The sequence below is a fragment of the Silene latifolia genome, chromosome 6 (assembly GCF_048544455.1).
Source record: "Silene latifolia isolate original U9 population chromosome 6, ASM4854445v1, whole genome shotgun sequence".
NCBI lineage: Eukaryota > Viridiplantae > Streptophyta > Magnoliopsida > Caryophyllales > Caryophyllaceae > Silene > Silene latifolia.
The window spans coordinates 32,548,260-32,567,445 of record NC_133531.1 but is presented as its reverse complement, the minus strand read 5'-3'; the positions used below and the strand labels follow the sequence as shown (position 1 = coordinate 32,567,445).

Genomic DNA, 19,186 nt, shown 5'->3' with positions numbered 1-19,186 from the left:
ATTTTTATCCCAACAATAACATGTGAATTGAACTTAAATGAAAATAATAGAATAAATGTTACCATGTCACCTTCTCGGACTTAGTCTTCCTTTTCTTCTTTATCCGGGCAGTTTTCCCATAATATTTCGTTACTCCAACCTCGTAACGGGACGCCCCTCAAACGACTGGATGTTCGGGTCGGCCGATCGCTCTAGCAAGAACGTCATTACGACCACTGGGAGTGAATTTCCCTTCTTCTACCTCTTTCAATACGTTGTCCTATAATATATTAAATAAACTTCAAATTATATTTGTGACTAAAATAATAAAGTTAGTAATGAACTCGTCTTAATAAAATAATGCTTACTATGTTGGCCAAAACTTCCTCATCATATTTGTCACGCGACGACCGGGATCCTTTAGGCGTGTGCCCTTCTTTATAAGTTACATGCCGATCCACCTCTTTCACTCCCTTTGCCACCTACACATTAACATGGTAACATTTATACACGTAAATGTGTATCAATGCAAGTCCAAGTATGATTAAAAAAATAAAGTCTCACAGGGGAATAATGCATGCTACTTACGAGGTCCTCTTCTATCTTTCTCAGAACCGCCTCGAGAACCACATAGAATTTCCCCTTCTTGCATGAAATGTTAGCACGATTTCTTCGTCTAACGGCCTTCAAATAATTATATAAAAGCGCAAGTAGATGAGATAATAAAAAGATTATATATAGGACTCATTAATTAAAAAAATGATAGGTAAATCGTTAAAAGGCGAGGATATTTAACCTGAAACTTCTCAGTAGTTCTCATCTTTTTGAAAAGATCCCATTGTTCCTGCTTGATGGTGGGACACTTGTTTTCCGGTGGGCTCTTACGCATCTCCCCCGTTGCCTTGTCCACATACAACCAATCCCTAGCAACGCCACACCTCCACTGCCTGTGGACATCCGCTGCCTTATGCATTAAATACTCATCATGGCTTTTATCGGGTATAATAAAGCCTTCCTTTACACGAGCCAAGTATAACTCCGCCAATTTTGGATTCAAAGTTCTAAAATCATCTAAATGGATAGGCACAAACTGTCTTGTGCAAGTACCAATCCAACTGGAGAAAAGACCCGCATTTGGACCAAAGAGGGAAACCCATCTCACTCCATGTTATTTGGAACTACTGTTTAGCGGCTATAGCGCAAGGACTTTTCTGGCACTTCGTAGCACCCCTCTCACCAGGCTTATTATCATCAGGCTCATTATTCTTTTGACTTCTTTTACGTTTTTCACCCATGATAGTCCTAAAACCCAAATATGAATGATATAGCTGGAAATGAACAACTTAACAACGTACATGCAGAGTATTATCTAAAACCCTAAACCCTAATAGGAATGAAAATTTAAAACAACAGATTGAGCTTCTAAAATCCTAAACCCTAATAAGAGGAGTGAATTAGATGATGCGGGATGATAAAGATAACAAAGAAGACGAAAAACAAACAGATGCATGAAAAAGAAACAAGATGATCGTCTTAAAACCCTAATGACGAAACACAAAATTAAAGTGAATATACCTGTTGATGATGATGATAAAGAGAACGAGCAGGATGATAAGGGAAGGCAGCGGAATCAAGGCGTCGAAATCGGGCGACGGCGGCGACGAGAATGTAAAAAGCGAGGAAGAGAGAAGAATTAACACAGGATACCAACGGTTGAACTAATAATGTTGTGTGTGTTTGTGTATGGCATGCTTTATGGGTTTCTATATTAGTTTTTTATTAAGACAAACTATTGACAACGGGTGCTCAAAGAAGAACCGTTGTTATATGTTAATAACAACGGGTCAATAAAAGTCAACCGTTGTCAAAAGTTTATTACAACGGTTAAAATATACCCGTTATAATATATTTTCACCAAATTTGCGCCAAAATGAAATATGTCAAAAAAATCATTGACAACGGGTAGAGGTACTACACCCGTTGTTGAAAGTATTAACAACGGGTAATTTAAATATAACCGTTGTTATTGTTGAACTTTTTTTTTTTTTTTTTTAAAATTACTGTAATTCCATTACAGTTCAAACTCAGAATAATAATACCGTAACAAATGTGAAGCACCATATCGCAACATTATTCAGCAATTTCAACACCAAAGATCAACATCTAATAATAAGATCAAGAAAATAAGACAACACCAAAGATGCATGCATACCGTGGTCCCGATGAACTATCTCAGGATCGGGGCGTTTCTTGGATGTCATAGTTTCTTCGTTAACCCAAATACCTTCACCATGGTCATCACGCATATAGATGCTTTCAGTGTCCTCATGATCAGTGTCAACATCGTCGAAATAAGATACAGTGGTAGACTGATCCATTCCCTCAAAAACGACATCCCGATCATCATCACCATTATCGGATGGACTACTCCTTCTACTCCTTATAGACAGTACAACTGACCACTTCTTATCCATAGGATCGGTGACATAGAACACTTGTTTAGCTTGGGATGCCATTATGAAAGGATCATCCTTATTATTGCCAACCTTACCAGGAATGACCAACGTAAATCCCATCTTATCCTTTCGGACACAATGGATGTTGTTATCAACCTTGATTACATCGAAACAAAGGCATTGTGAAATCAATGTAATCTAGTACCAATATTTCTTGAATAACACCATAATAAAGGCATTTTCCCCAAATAGGCTTTTTATCTTTTGAAGTAGCAAAGTGCATTGCCTCAAATTCGGAACTCACACCACTATTTTGCATTGTGCTCAACTCATCTTGCTCGGGGTGTAAAAAGTATATCCATTAATGGCAAACTGTTGTAAAAGGTGACCCTGGCATTTGGACCTAAACCAAGACGTAGTAACCTAGGAGAGATGTCATCACCAGTTTGATCAAGACACTATAAGACAATATTCCTAAACCACACCGGAAACGTCTTCGTATGCTCGTTCGCAATCCACTTCTCGGTCTTGTTTTGGTGATCGTATTTGAGCTCATCTTTGTGTTGTTGAATATAAGGGTGCACCTCATCTTCGTTGTTTAACACATACATGTGTGCTAAATGCAACATTTCACGTGTCACAATTTTTTCAACCCGGCCCCTAATACCTTTTCCGGTCATCCAGTCACTATGACGATTCTTAGAAACGCCAATCAACTCCTCAGGGGAGAGATGAGCGTAACAATATGAAAGAGCTTCGTCTAAAATAGCGTGTTCAGCAATACAACCTTCCGGACGATACCAATTAGATGTATAGTCCTTGTAGACTTTCATCAATCTTTCGAAAGGATACCGGTATCTCAAGTACACGGGCCCAAGGTACAAAATCTCCCTAACCAAGTGAATGGTCAGATGAATCATGATAGTGAAGAAAGAGGGTGGAAAATACATTTCCAATTGACAAAGAGAGGTTACAACGAGGTCCCGCAATGAATCGCGTCATCGGGATCGATGACTTTTCGCATATGGACTGGAAGAAGAGACAGAATCTAGTTATAGCATATCTTACCTTTTCAGGTAAAATGGAACGAATAGCCACAGTAGTAATTGTTGCATCAAAGTGTGACAATCATGTGACTTTAACCCGTGAGTTTTAGGTCTTGCATCGACACTAGGCTTTTGATGTTCGACGAATAACCATGTGGCACTTTAATTCCATTCAAGCATGCACATAACTCTTTTCTCTCATTCCGTGAAAGGGTAAAAGTGCTTGGCGGTAAAAATGTACGATTACCTCTCTTCTCGTGGTGCCAACTCTAGCATAATACCCATCATTTTCATATCTTCCCTAGCTGCGGCGTTATCCTTTGTTTTACCAGGAACATTCGGAAGGGTATTGATAATATTATCACAGACATTTTTCTCAATGTGCATGAAATCGAGGCAATGCTCGACCTCCGTGTCGTGCCAATATGGAAGTTTATAAAAAAATATGGATCTTTTCTTATACCCACGAGTAGACAATTTAGAGCCGCTCTTCTTCCCATAATCTATCTCAATATGCTTTACTTTCGATAAACTTCATGCCTACTCAAAATTCTAGGAGGTTGACGAAGTTCTTGTCTTCCATTGAATGCTTTTTGCATCTTGCGATAACAATGGTCATGAGACAAGAACCTCCTATTTCCCATATACACATACTTACGAGAAGACTTCAAGTATTCAGACTCGATATCCTCCCCACACAATGGACAAGCCTCTTTCCCATGAACTGTGTGCCCAGAAAGGTCGCCATAAGCCGGATAGTCAGTTATTGTACACAATAACATCGCTCTCAAATTGAAAGTTTCGTTCTTATATGCATCAAATACTTCTATCCCACTATCCCACAACAATCGAAAATCATCTAGAAGAGGTTCCAAATATACATCTATATCATTTCCAGGTTGTTTAGGGCCGGAAATTAACAACGACAACATCAAATACTTTCTTTTCATGCACACATATGGAGGTAAGTTATAAATAGCCAACACTACGGCCAAGTACTATGTTGGCTACTCATGTTTCCGTGTGGGTTCATTCCATCAGTGGACAGCGCTAGACGTAAGTTTCTAGGTTCATTGCCGAACTCGGGATACTTAGCGTCGAACGATTTCCATTGCTTACCATCTGCCGAGTGTCTTAGCTTTCCATCATTTATTCTTCCTGTTTCATGCCAAGTTAACATTTTTGCATCATCGGGATTCGCATAAATCCTTATGACTCTTGGTATCAATGGAAAATACCACAACACCTTAGCCGGGATCCCTTCCTTATCCTTATAACGCCACTCCAAACATTTAGGGCAATTGGTTAAGTTTTGATATAATTTCCGATACAATATGCAATCATTTGGACATGCATGTATTTTCTCATATTTCATACCCACTCCTCTTATTAGTTTTTTCGCCTCATATGTCTTAACAGGTAGAACATTACCATCAGGAAGCAACTCCTTTATCAAGGCTAAAAACTAGTGAAACACGTGTCACTCACCCCATTTGCCCCCTTGATATTATACAACTTCACCACAGTCGACATTTTTGTGAACTTACAACCAGGATACAGAGGTGCTTCAGACTCACACAACTTCTCATACATGTTGTTAAGGTCATCCCAATTACTAGTGTCATCACCTACATCTTCAAAAGCAATGGACTCATCATCATTCTCTTCATTATCTATAGACCCAACATTCAACTTCTCTACTTCCAACTCTTCCAACTCAAAAACTCGCGAACTCGGGATCATCGTTAGCCTTTCGTGTACCTCAACATCATCTTCTTCAGAGTTATTCTCTTCCTCTAATGATTCCCCATGAAAAATCCAAAGTGTATAGGATTGACTAAATCTCCACTTTTCTAGGTGTATTTTAACGTCCGGAAAAGCCATATAGCTAATATTACCACATCTTTCACAAGGACATGCAATACTAGAAGAACCTTTCAAATTGTTCGAAACGAATTCATAAAATTCAGCTAAACCATCCTTGTAGGTGCGGTCACTCATATTTGCATCAATCATCCAAGTTCGAGTCATTATTCTACATTCGTAATAATAGGCAACTAATTCAGAAAATACAATAATAGGCAAACAAATAAACGAAATTCAGGAAAGCAATTAAGCTAAATTATCAACAAATTAGATAATAACCCAAAAAATCCTATATCTAGTTATAAGCGTTGCTAAGAAACATATATATATATACCTGATTGATAAACACGATGAGGGAGAGAAGACGTGACAACAGTGACGGAGATGAAGACAGAGAGACGATCAGGGAGGAATGGAGGATGATATAGTAGCGAGATTAGCTTGTGTTTGTGTTTGTAGCGTATAGCGAGAATAAAGCAATATGTTGTTCTTAAGATTTTCATAATATTAATAACAACGGTTATTGAGTCTACAACCGTTGTTAAAACGTATTAAAAACGGGTTCTAATATAACCGTTGTGATTACTTTTCACTAATTTGGCGCCAAACCATTAACAACGGTTAAAATTTAACCGTTGTTATTAGTTTTTTCATTAACAACGGTTGTTTAAGTATGACCCGTTGTTAAAACCAATAACAACGGTTAACAACACATAACCGTTGTAATTAAGTTTGGTAAAATTCGCGGAATAAATTCTACAACGTGTTTTGATGATTTTCGTGAATAAGCGTTGTTAAAGGGCCGTTGTGGTTGCCTGTATTTGTAGTAGTGCAAATCCTTTCGGAGCATCTTCTTTCCTTCCAACAAAAGTTTTGGAGGAAGGACATGTCACAAAAAAGAGGCAGTCAACATCAACTGATGAAGGAAAAACATCTACAGTAACCCAAACTGAACCTTCTACAACTCAAAATCCAGAAGACGCCTCACAATTTATGATGGAATACCATAATCCCATCTCTTCCTTTCTATCCAAAATAGCCAATCCCAAGATAAAGAAGCCTACGTCTCAATGTTCAGTAGACGAGGTTTTAATGACAGAATTTATGATGGCTGAACCAACTCATGTTGAAGAAGTCGTTGAGAACTTGAGAGTGATACAGAGAATCCAGAGGGAACTGAATAACCTGAAGCTCATCCTCCACCAGGTTGGAACCCTAAAAGTCAAGACATACCAGACCATGGTTTCTCTTTTGATAATATCCCACCTTCAAAATGGAGAGACAAGATTTACGAGCTGTATGCCTGGTGTACCGAACAACTTCTTTACCCTGGAGCTCAACTTACAACAGTAATAGATAGACTAGTCTCAAGATTTTATGGTCGTCTATGGCAATGGTGGATTAGTCTTGGAGGTTATAGACAATTGCAAATCCGACAGTCCTCCACAGTTGACGCTTTCATTGGAAACATCCATAATGAATTTCTGGGTGCTTGGGATCATTACACGACTCAAGCAAGAGAATAATTCCTCAGTATGAAATGCTGTTCATTCATGAGGAAAGATCTTGAACGACATTATGAAAGAATGTCCAAGCGATTTTATGCTCTTGGAGGAATGGATGATGTAAATCTCAAGCAGGCTTATCTAAATTCCCTTTCAGAGCCATTAGGAAACGAAACCGCTAGGCAATTCCCCCTCAAAAACATACCCCTAAATACTGCCACACTAGGAGAACTCTATCAAACATCGCTTGTAGCTCTTGAAAAACTATGTAACCACCAGAAGTTTTTCAAGCAACTACAAGAACAAGGAAAACTTCTAGGAAAAGCATGTGATCACCCTGAGCTCTCCATTAAGTGCAAACCTAAAAAGTGTGGATGCACATCCTCAGAAGGACGGAAACACAGAGGTTACAAAAAGAAATGGAAGAAATTTCCCCGATTATCTGGAAACAAAAAATGGAAATTTTTCAGAAAGAAAAAACAGAGAGGATTCAAGAAATCAGATCGGTGCTATATCTGCAAAAAGAAAGGGCATTATGCAAAAGATTGCCTAAACAAAAAGAAAAGAAATAATCTTATGGGATATCTAGCACAAATTGAAGATATTGATGATGCTGATGTTGAGTCCATCTTCTCCCTTGATGATGAACCAACGGATGATACCATTTTGGCAATGACAATGGAACCTGGGGAGGATCCATCCGAGGAGTCAGATCAAGACTCTGACTCTGATGAAGGTATTACCGATCAATTTTTCAGGTTTGATCTTTGTCCCATAGAAGCCTGTAAGGCAGAAGCACAAAATGACGTTATTCCAACTTATCCCTTTCAGCCTTCCCCAAATGCAAAAATCTACATTTTCCCAAATAAATATGACAAACCGATACCTGTTATTGCATACTTTGATACTGGTGCTGCATCCTCCATAATCAAACCGAGTATTCTCCCATCATCACATTGGGAGGCATGCTCTGTAGCATTTAAGGCAGCAAATGGACAGGTTTTTTACATATCTCTTAAGAGTAAGCCGATCTACATTCAACTATTTCTGGGTTACACACTGAAAACTAAAGTATATGGGCCTGATCTTCCTGGAAAAGACTTAATACTTGGTTTTGATGTCCTACACAGTCTTAGAAGAGTATCATGGCATCCAAAATGCCTAAAACACAAAAATCATTTGTTGCCATGGACATCAACCCCTCACCTTTATTCTTATGAAATCCTTCATCCCATAAGAGATAGCATAGCCAAAACCTCATGTGCAGAGTCCACTCTGAATTTCTCACCAAATGCTCCTCTCCATTATGGCAAAATCCCGAATTCTTTATCACTTTGCCATTAAAAAAGAATGAGGATGTCAACCCAACAAAGGCGAGTCATATAGGAATGAACTCAGATCATTACACTCTAGCCCTCTAAGAAATTGACCAGCTACAAAAAGAAAACCTAATTGAGCCAACAACCTCCCCATGGGCTTGTGAAGCATTTTATGTCAACAAAAGAGCGGAACAAGTACGTGGAAAATTGCGGTTGGTTATCAATTACCAACCTCTTAACCATTTCCTTACAGATGACAAATTTCCACTACCAAAAAGAGAGGTTCTTTTCCAAAAATTACCCCAAGCAAAAATATTTTCAAAATTTGATCTTAAAGCTGGATTTTGGCAGTTAGGAATTAAACCAGAAGAAAGGCCAAAAACCGGTTTTTGCATTCCTGACCGACATTACCAATGGAAGGTCATGCCATTTGGGTTGAAAACAGCTCCATCTTTATTCCAGAAGGCAATGATCAAAATCTTTAAACCCATCCTCACCGATGCCTTGGTCTATATAGATGATATTCTCTTATTTTCCATGGATATTGATTCACACTCAGTCCTGATAACAAAGTTTCATGATATTGTCCAATAATATGGGATAATGCTTTCAGAGAAAAAGATGGTCGTTGGGGAAACAGAAATTGATTTTCTTGGAATGAAAATCTCCAAAGGTCAATACCACCTTCAACCTCATATTGCTACCCAACTTGAAGAATTTCCAGATGAAAAACTCTCTTACAAGCAAATCCAACAATTTCTTGGTATTGTCAATTATATGGTAGATTTTATTCATGACCTAGCAAAGCACAGGTCAATATTATCAGCCCAGTTGAAGAAAAATGCTGCTCCTTGGAACCAAGGATGCACAGAAGCCATAAGAGAGTTGAAACGCATTACAAAAACGCTCCCAGCATTAACAATCCCTTCAAAAGAAAAGAGAATTCTACAAACGGATGCAAATGATTGTTACTGGGGTGCTGTCCTACTTGAAGAAGACGAGAAAGGCAATAGACAGATATGTGGATATAAGAGCGGAGCTTTCAAAGAAGGTGAAAAACACTACCACTCAACTTACAAGGAGATCCTTGCAGTCAAAAGAGGTATTGAAAAATTCGAATTCCATCTTATCGGGCAACATTTCCTGATAGAAATGGACATGTCATCATTCCCAAAAATGATACAATTTAAGCAGAAAACTCTTCCCCAAGCACAACTCCTCCGTTGGGCAAGCTGGTTTTCTCAATGGAAGTTTGATGTCAAAACATATAAAAGGAAAAGATAATTTCCTTCCAGATTTCCTGTCAAGAACACAACGTCAGATTTCCTCAATCATCCCTATGATTTATATGTTTAATCATGCACAATCAGATGAAGAGTCCCTAAACTCATTGGTACATCGTATGCCTCGGGGTTTACAAGAAGAAATTCTAAAAAAAGCCCTAGCCACCAGAGGCATTGAAACCCTTCATAAACTCCTTATCTTATACGTCTATAGATATGGATTAGATGAAGGCCCCCTTCTTGGTCTACCTTTCCATCCGACGTATCCGTTCCTCACCACTTTCAGCCTCGACCCAAGCCATTATAGCAAATTTCCCCGTGAAGCCTATCTCCTGGTCTGGTATCTTGCTGAATTATATACTATTGGGGTGCTCATAGAGAAAAGTCCAATATTAAAGTATTTGGCAAAAATGTCTTTTGACCAGAAGGAAGCCTCAATACAAGTTACTGTATAACTGGTTAACCTTGTTCCAAAATCCCACTTGGTGGCAAGAAAGTATCCGAGAGAAAGAAGGCCATACAGTATTTTATCACCTTCAAGATTACTATCTTCCTAGTCCAAGAAAGCAATGAAATCCAGGTGCAACGAAGATACGACACCCAAGTCAAAGCAGGATATAAAGGATCATTAGCTAAAGAAAAGCATTTCAGCAGGCGAACACGCGAACTAGCTGCCCTCAATGGAGTAAAATACTCTACCGTGGATGGAAGGTTATTTTGCTTACTCACAGCAAATTGGCATCATAAAAACACGTATCCTCAAAAGTTTGTTCAAGAAATCAGAGAAATGTTAGATGTCTTTCATAGCCAATACTCCTGGCCCATCAATCATCATGATCACCCAAGGTTTAGAGTTGATAGGCATCCACGTATGGTTAAGAAATATATTCCCGGTCTTAAAATATATGTCGATGAATATCTCTCAAGAAGTGAAGAAAGTGATTCTGATGACAGTGACAGCTCAATGTGAACGCCGCCCTTTTCTGGAGAGAGGGGGAATAAGACAAGGAAATGTAAATAAATAATCTATTTACCATTAAGGTAAATTGTTTGTAGTAATCATGTATGCTAGGTGTAAACACTACATAGGTGCTAAGTGTAAGATAAATAAGTTATCAAAGTGTTTTAGGTGTAGTGCAAGGTGTAACACCAAGGTGTGCCAAGTGTGTGTGGCATGCTTATCATGTAACCTCCCTTGAGTAGTATAAATAGAGTGACTTGTGAGCTTACAAACACAAGCTAAGTTGAAATCAAAAACCACTTCACATAAAAATCTTCTTTACTCTTTGTTCCTAATATAAGTTCTAGCTTCTACTCTTTATTCTTAATATTACAACTTCGATCCTATTCAACCTCCTTTGTGGTTGTACTTACTATGTGCTCGTAAACGTTAGATGGGAACCCGTAGCGAACCGGTTCTATTTTTAAAGGTAATTTGAGGTGATTTTTTTTGCTTGGACCGGACCGAACCAGAGGCCGGCCACAATATTTATATGGACCCGGAGACCGGACCGAATTGTATTCGGTCCAGACTAGACCGGTTTACTGGTCCGGTCTACTTTATGTGCAGCCCTACGACCCACTTCAATCTCTAGACATATTGAAGTTTTATTAATGCAATCCTCAGTCATTTATTTACCTCATTAAATATTCTTCATAAAGAATCAAGCGGTAAACAAACAACTGATATGGGGGAGTAACAAACTAACAATTCAACTAATGCAACTAATATTTATTCTTTTCAAAATATCAATAAAACCAGAAAACAAATCAACCAAAAACTTACAAAACTGAATATTTTGGATCAAGTCTTGCTCCAAAAGACCATGAAGCTCATCCAAATTCCTACTAATTCCAATTATGAAGTAGCTATGTTTTTCCGAAAACCCTAAAGACACTAAATATTCGAAATCTTTTTTTTTACCTACGGATTTTACTCTTTTACATACATTTTGTAATTAATTTTCCATATAATACCCTTTTCACCTCAAACCTATAAAATTAACCTTCTTAATCTAATTGCTCAAAAACTTCAACAGTGGATTTGGTTCAGTAATCAATGAAGTAGTTTATTAATTTATCAATTGTAAATATTATTTGTTGTAATTTTTTATCAATTATTTTAGTTTGTTAATCATAGTTGTTGAAATTAGGGTTTAGAAAATAGTTGTAATGGCGGCCGCGGTGGTGCATGACGAGCAGGCTACAATATTACAACGACATAATGGCCTGAAACATTTCCTGGGACTTTCCCCTAAATTTGGAATTCTCAAGAAGATGATGTGGCCAACTATACCTGTATTCCACATTGATTAGCCGTGCGTTTGGTGTTTATCACATAATCAATGTACTCTATTAAAACTAAGAAAATAAGAATGGTAGAAGAATATTAATTCTCATTATTAATTAACGTCAGAAGAAGGTACAAATATATATAAGTCTACAAGATATTAACAAGCTAAATTCTAGGTAACATATCCTATATACATGGTAACAAATGGATATGATCTTTGACTATGCAGAATACAATTAAAACACAATTAAAACACCAACAATATTACGTGATATTAGCTGGGATATACTTGCTTGTTTATTACTCCCCCTCAAGTTGGACCACTTGATAAACCAAGTCCCAACTTGCGCTGTAAATGATCAAATGCTTCACCCCCGAGAGCTTTAGTAAATAGGTCGGCAATTTGTTCTTTGCTACGGATATGAAAAGCATTGATATTGTTGTTCACCAATTGTTGTCGAACAAAGTGACAGTCGATTTTGATGTGCTTTGTTCGATCATAAAAAACGGGGTTTTTGGCAATATGAAGTGCGGCTTGGTTGTCACAATATAACTTCATAGGTTGCAAGTGAAAGACACCAAAAGAAGCTAGAAATGCTTTCAACCAAATGAGTTCACTAGTTGCCCCTGCCATTGACCTATACTCGGCTTCCGCCGTCGATTTGGCCACTGTGGCTTGCTTTTTTGCTCTCCATGACACCGGTGATTGGCCAATGGATACAAAATACCCACTCAAAGATCGTCGCGTTAGTGGAAAACTAGCATAATCCGAATCACAATAACCATTTACATGTAAACTTGCATCATTTCGAAAGAAAATTCCTTTGCTAGGATTCATTTTAATGTATCGCACAACGCGCAATGCAGCATCCCAATGCTCCTTCCTCGGCTCATTAACAAATTGAGAAAGAGTGTGCACAGCGTATACAAGGTCTGGCCGTGTAATGGTCAGGTACACTAACCGCCCAATCAGCCTTCTATACTTCATCACATCATGCAAAATATCACCATTAGCTAGTGCAAGTCGGTGGTGCTGTTGGATTGGAACGTGGACTGGTTTGGCACTCTTCATCCCTGTTTCCTCTATGATCTCCAAAGCATACTTTCTTTGGTTTAAAAATAGCCCTTTGGACCCATGAGCTACTTCTATTCCCAAGAAGTACTTAAGTTTGCCCAAGTCTTTGATTCCGAATTTCTTGTCAAGGAATTGTTTAAAATTTGCGGAAGCAGTAGTATCATTACCCACCAAGATCATGTCGTCTACATGCACTAGGACTCCAAGGAAACATCCATTTCTATTGTAAATAAACAATGAATAGTCTGCAAGAGATTGCACAAATTCGTACCTTTTTAAAGCTTCTGTCAGTTTTGCAAACCAGTTTCGGGAGGCTTGTTTTAGTCCATACAATGATTTGAGCAACTTGCAAACCTTATTTTCACCCTTCTCGAAACCTGGTGGTACTTTCATATATACGTCTTCGTGCAAGTCCCCATGCAAGAACGCATTGTTGACGTCCAATTGCTCAATATTCCACTCTTTGATCACGGCCACATCTAACACGCACCGTAGGCTTGTCATCTTGGCAACCGGGGCGTACGTCTTGTGATAATCTATTCCTTCAATTTTTGTGAAACCTTGAACTACGAGCCGAGTTTTGTATCGCTCAATGGTTCCATCAGCTTCGTACTTAATTTTGTATATCCACTTACACCCATTGGGTCGTTTTTCTTCCGGCAAAGAAACTATTTTCCACGCCCCATTCCGTTCCAATGCTGCTATCTCCTTGTTCATAGCATCCTGCCACTTTGCACTACTTGCGGCTTCACGGAAATTTCGAGGCTCTCTTGTCTCGTCAATGGCAGTTAAGAAAGCTATGTGGGAAGAATAAAAACAATTGGTAATAACGTAATTGACTATGGGATAGCGAGTACCTGACTGTGCAGACTTTGACTGAACCTGATGAACATCATTGATGGGTTTAATTATGCGTGTGGACTTGCATACGTAGTCTTTCTTCCATGTCGGTTCAAACTTTTCCCTCGCACCTCATCCCATCCTTTCTTCTTCCTCTACCTATGACGTTTCGTCACACTGTTCGCACATCTTGTTTGTGGCCCCCTGTTTCGACAAAAGATGGTCGTATTGCTCGCCACAGAACATCGTCTTGGTGTCTCCAAAGATTCGTGACTCGTTGTTCTTGATTCGCATATCACTAGTCTCGGCAGACTCATGATTACTAGTCTCAGATTGTTCAATATATTCAATGTATTCAGTGATGGCAGGCTGCTGCAATTTATTGTTTTCTATTGGTTTTGAAAACGGAAATTCATTCTCAAAGAAACGTACATCTCGGGAAACAAACATTCGTTTCTCGTGTAGGTCATAAACTTTCCAACCCTTCTTGCTATGGGGATACCCTAGAAACACGCACCTCTTTCACCCGCTCCCCAAACTTGTCCCGTGGTCTATCCTTGCTATGAGAATAACAAAGACATCCTAGAATGCGCAAATTCGTAAGGTCGGGTAACTTATTGTACAAAATTTCATATGGGGTTTTTCCCTTGAGTAAAGGTGTCGGGGTCCTATTGATTAAATAGGCAGCGGTTAAGGCACATTCCCCCAAAAAATGGATGGGTAAGTCCGCTTGAAAACGCAAAGCTCGAGCTTTCTAGAGTATGTGGCGGTGTTTCCTTTCGACCCTTCCGTTTTGTTGGGGCGTGTCCACATTGCTTGTTTGAAAAATAATGCCATTATCTTCATAAAATATTTCATAGGCCCAGATAACAATTTCGTTCTATTATCACTTTGGATTATTTTAACTTGTTTTTCAAACTGTGTCTTAACCATTTGACAAAAAATTCGCATTGATTCCCCGACTTCACTCTTTTCTTTCATAAGATACACCCACACAGCCCTACTATGGTCATCAACAATGGTAAGAAAGTAGTGAGCACATGATAAACTGGCTACCCGATATGGCCCCCAAATGTCATAATGAATTAATCCAAATAAAACTTCACACCTTTTATTATTAAGTTGAAATGGGGAACGAGTCTGTTTAGCCCGACAACACGGGTCACAAGCATAACTAGAATTCCAATTTAAATTATAACCAATTAAAGAAGAAAATTGAGACAAAATACTACTTGATGGATGGCCCAAACGCTTATGCCAAAGCTTGTCCTCTTTGGTTACAATGGTCTTTTTAACCAATTCAGTCCTCTCCACCTTGTAGTAGTAAACCCCGTCATGATGTTCATCGCGTCCAATCTCCGTCCTCGTAGTCTGGTCCTGCACCGTACAATAGTCGGGAGAAAACATTATTAGGCTATTATTTTCTTGTCTTAATTGTTTTTACAGATATCAAATCACATGTAAGGGAAGAGACAAATAAGACGTCTTTGAGTATAAAGTTCGAACTCAATCTGACTTCCCTATGCTCGGTTGCCTCAATCTGTCTACCATCAGGGAGCCCAACACGTGACGGTGATTCTATCCAAATGTTACTAAGGCACTCGCGTTTCCCCGTCATGTGATGCGAGGCTCCACTGTCAATGAGCCATTTTTTAACACAATTAACTTTCATACCTGTGTGATTGTTGCTGCCTTCAGGACTAGCGCTTAAGAGTATTCGAAGCTTCTCAATTTCATCGTTTGTAAATGGAAAATTGTCGTTCGAACCATCTCCCTCTTTTGTCCCTGAGGTATTCTGATGCGACCATAATTGGCGCATATTTAGCCCCCGAATTACCATTGTTTCTATGCTTTTTAGTGCCTATTTGGGTCATTTCTTATCTTTAGATCTTTGTTTTGCATACTCTTTGAGATTTTGATCCCTTGGTAGGAAAGGAGTAAGAATCTTGCATTTTCATGGCAAAACAAGGCTAAATTGATCATATTCAATGACCAAGCATTAAGGAGAGACAAGACTAGAAGGCCTTTGTACATAGCATAGTAGAAGAGCATTGTTGAGAAAAGGATCCTTGAGTCCCCAAGGAAATCCCCTGTGGAATTCATGAAGAAAAGGGAAGAAAAGAAGAAGGAAAGTCTTGCGAGCTACAATCCGAACGGATTGTAGAGAATCCGTCCGTCCTCGCCAGTCCGAGCGTCCTCACCAGGAATCCGCTCGGATTGCCCATGCCCAGTCCGTGCGTCTTGTTCCTTGATCCGCTCGGATTGTCCATCCCAGATCCGGCCGTCCCGACTCCCAGCCGCACGGATCACAGCACAACACAGTTTCGTTCTTCAAGCTACGAAATGAAGAAGCCCTTCTCTCGGACAATCCCGGAGGCTCCTTGCTCAACTTAAAAAGTGTAATTACTAGTTTAGCCCTTAGTTAACCCTAATGCATCCTCCCTAATTCTCACTATAAATACCCCATTAGTCTAATTAGAGGAGCATGTTCTTCTTATCAATAATTAGTGTAGTTAATATCAATCAAATCTCTCTTCAATAGTGTAATCAAATATTAATCAAGTTTTAATCCAAGTTTTAGTTCCTTAATCTCTCTCTTGTTCTTACTTTATTTTGGGTAATTGAAGATTATTTGGGTTATTATTGGGAGATTGACAACCTCTCAATCTAGGATTCAAGTACTTCTATTATTCTTGCTTTATTATTGGAATCATTAGTAGGTATAATCTCTTAATCCCTTTTTAATTATTGCTAATTACTTTCATTTATTCATCATGTTTCATTATGTTAGTATGATTGACAACCTTTCTAGCATGATCAATATGATAATGAGTGAGTAGTCTCTTAGCTAGGGTTTAATGGGTGATTAGGGGAAACCAACATGGGGAATGATTCATGCTTAAATTAATATGCTTTCATATCTTATTTGCTTGCTTGTTTTGATCTTAATGCATGCACATGTTATATTTGATGAAATGCTAAGCCTATGAATCCTTGCATTTACTATCATCTTCTATCCTTTCAACTTGACTTGTAAGACATAACCCAACTCGAGTCTTGTTAGACCATGCATGTATTAAGTAGGGAAGATTAAGTCGACTTGTAGGTGTTGTACAATCCAAGAGATTCGGCCCCGGGACCCAAACTTTCCTAGGATTGTAAGATATAACCCAACTCAATCCATCACAACAATAATTGCTTGCTTATAATTTGAGAACATGTTTGTATGATCATATCCCATGATTCCCCTATGAACCCATGACACCCTAGTGCTTTTAATCAATTGTTTACACCCTTATTTCATTTACCTTGATAGTTTATTTTCATTGCTATTTTAGTTTAGTAACCTTCTACATCAACCCAATTTGTGACACCCTTTAGACACCGCTAGTTACAATAGAATCTTCATTTCAATACCCGTCCCTTGGGATCCGACCTTTACTTGCCTCTTTACTAATTGTAGAGTTGTTTGTGAAGTATAAATTGTGTTTTGTATCGACCATTGACCAACGACCACATATGCTTAATTGTGAACACCAAATGGCTCCGATCAAAAATGGCGCCGTCTTGCGGGGACGGTGTTTAATTGATTTAAGATTTCTTTTATTGTTTTTAGTTGTGTCTTTTTCACCTTGGGGAAGTAAAACTCCTCAAGGATTGTTCTAATTGTTTTTGAGTTGTTTGATTCTTTGCATGTCTAGAAGGTTACAAAGAGATTTGTTACCTTTTGACCGTGAAATCGAAAGAACCTTGACGAATAATAGGAGACTTGTTAGGAGGAATTTGGGAGGTGTTGGTGAAGTTGTTCAACCCACTAGTGAGTTTGTCAATCCTTTCGCAATAGAAGGAGAAGAGAACCCATTAAACAATACCACACAAAATCCACCTACAATGCCTAAATTCTCGTCTCACTCTATACCCACCGAGGAGGATCTACCAAACGGTACTCCTACCCCACAACATCTTACCGGAAACTTTATTGCCAAGTCCGCCTTCATCCAACTAGTTGAGAGGAGCCAATTCGGGGGAATGCCTAGTGAGGACCCTCATTCTCATATGGAAACATTTTGTGATTATTGTGAAGCTATCTCTCAAACGGGCGTGACTCAAGACCAAATAAGATGGGTCTTATTTCCTTTTTCGTTAATCGGCACCGCAGCTAATGGTTGAAGGGCCTTGATAAGGCCACCCTTGGAATAGATTCTTGGAAGAAGCTAGCTCTAGCTTTCTACAAAAATTTCTACCCACCGGAAAAGACTAATATGCTAAGAGCTCAAATTACGGGTTTTAAGCAAAGGGATGAAGAATCTTTGTATGAAGCTTGGGAGCGGTTCAAAGGTATTTGTCGCTCATGTCCTCACCATGGACTTAGCGAATGGTTTTTAGTGCAACAATTTTGGAATGGTTTATATGAAGATTCAAGGAACATTCTCAATATGGGATCAAATGGAATGTTCACCGAAGTTGATGACAATCAAACATGGAACAAGATTGAGGAAATGGCGGTCCATAATTCGCAATATAGTAGGCCTCGCAAGGCTACTAGAGGAAAGTATGAAGTGGACACCGTTACTCAATTGGGTGCTCAACTTAGTGCTCACATTGACACAATCAACTTGAAGTTTGAACAAGCTATGGCTAGACTTGAGGAAAGCTCAAAATCATCAAAGCACCATGTCAATGCCATGACGGCATCCTCATCAATCCCAAGCGGGATATGTGAGAATTGTGGAACCTTAGGTCATGACTCAAGTGAATGTAGGGGAACAACCGAGCAAGTCAATGCTTTCCAAGCTTACAAAAGCGGTACCCCTTATTCAAATTTTTACAATGAAAACACCAAATTCCATCCAAATCTCTCATACAAAAGCCAAAATGTCCAAAACCCTCAAACAACATACACTCCACCACCCATGAGAAATCAAAACCAAAGACCCTTTTTCAATCAAAACCAAGGCTACCAAAATCAAAATCCATACAATCACCACAATGACCAAAGTTTTGATGTCCAAAAAGCGGTCCTTCAAATGCAAAAGAATCAACAAGAATTTTTCACCCAAATGCAAAAAGATAGCCAAGCAAAAGACACCACCATCAACAACATTCTAGCTCACACCAAGATGTTGGAAACACAATTGACCCAACTAGCATCTTCGAGCTCACAAAGACAAAAAGGGCAATTACCACCTCAAGGTAATCCCCTAGACATGAAACGGTTAGTGCCATTCACTTGAGAAGTGGTACAAGGTATGAAGCACCAAGGAAGCAAGTTGAGGATGAAGTTGTGAGAGCTAGTGAGAATGAAGTTGTGGTGCAAAGTCCCAAAGAAGGGGAATCATCAAAAGAAGAAAGTTCAAAGAAAAATGAAGATAAAGCCAAAGAAAAGGAGCCCATTGTGATTAGACTTCCTTTTCCAAGTCGTCAAGCCAAGCCTAAATTTGATGATCAACTTGGAAAGTTCATGGAAATTGTGAAGAACTTAGAAGTCTCAATTCCTTTCACGGAATTAATCAATCACGTTCCG

General features: G+C 38.9%; 1 non-coding gene across 1 annotated transcript; it reads right to left on the bottom strand.

Annotated features, from left to right (window-relative positions):
* Positions 1 to 17,924: 17,924 nt before the first annotated feature.
* Positions 17,925 to 18,031, bottom strand: LOC141589079 (small nucleolar RNA R71). Its single transcript, XR_012520033.1, has one exon. It is a non-coding gene; the product is annotated as a small nucleolar RNA R71 (small nucleolar RNA).
* Between the last annotated feature and the right edge of the window lie 1,155 nt (positions 18,032 to 19,186).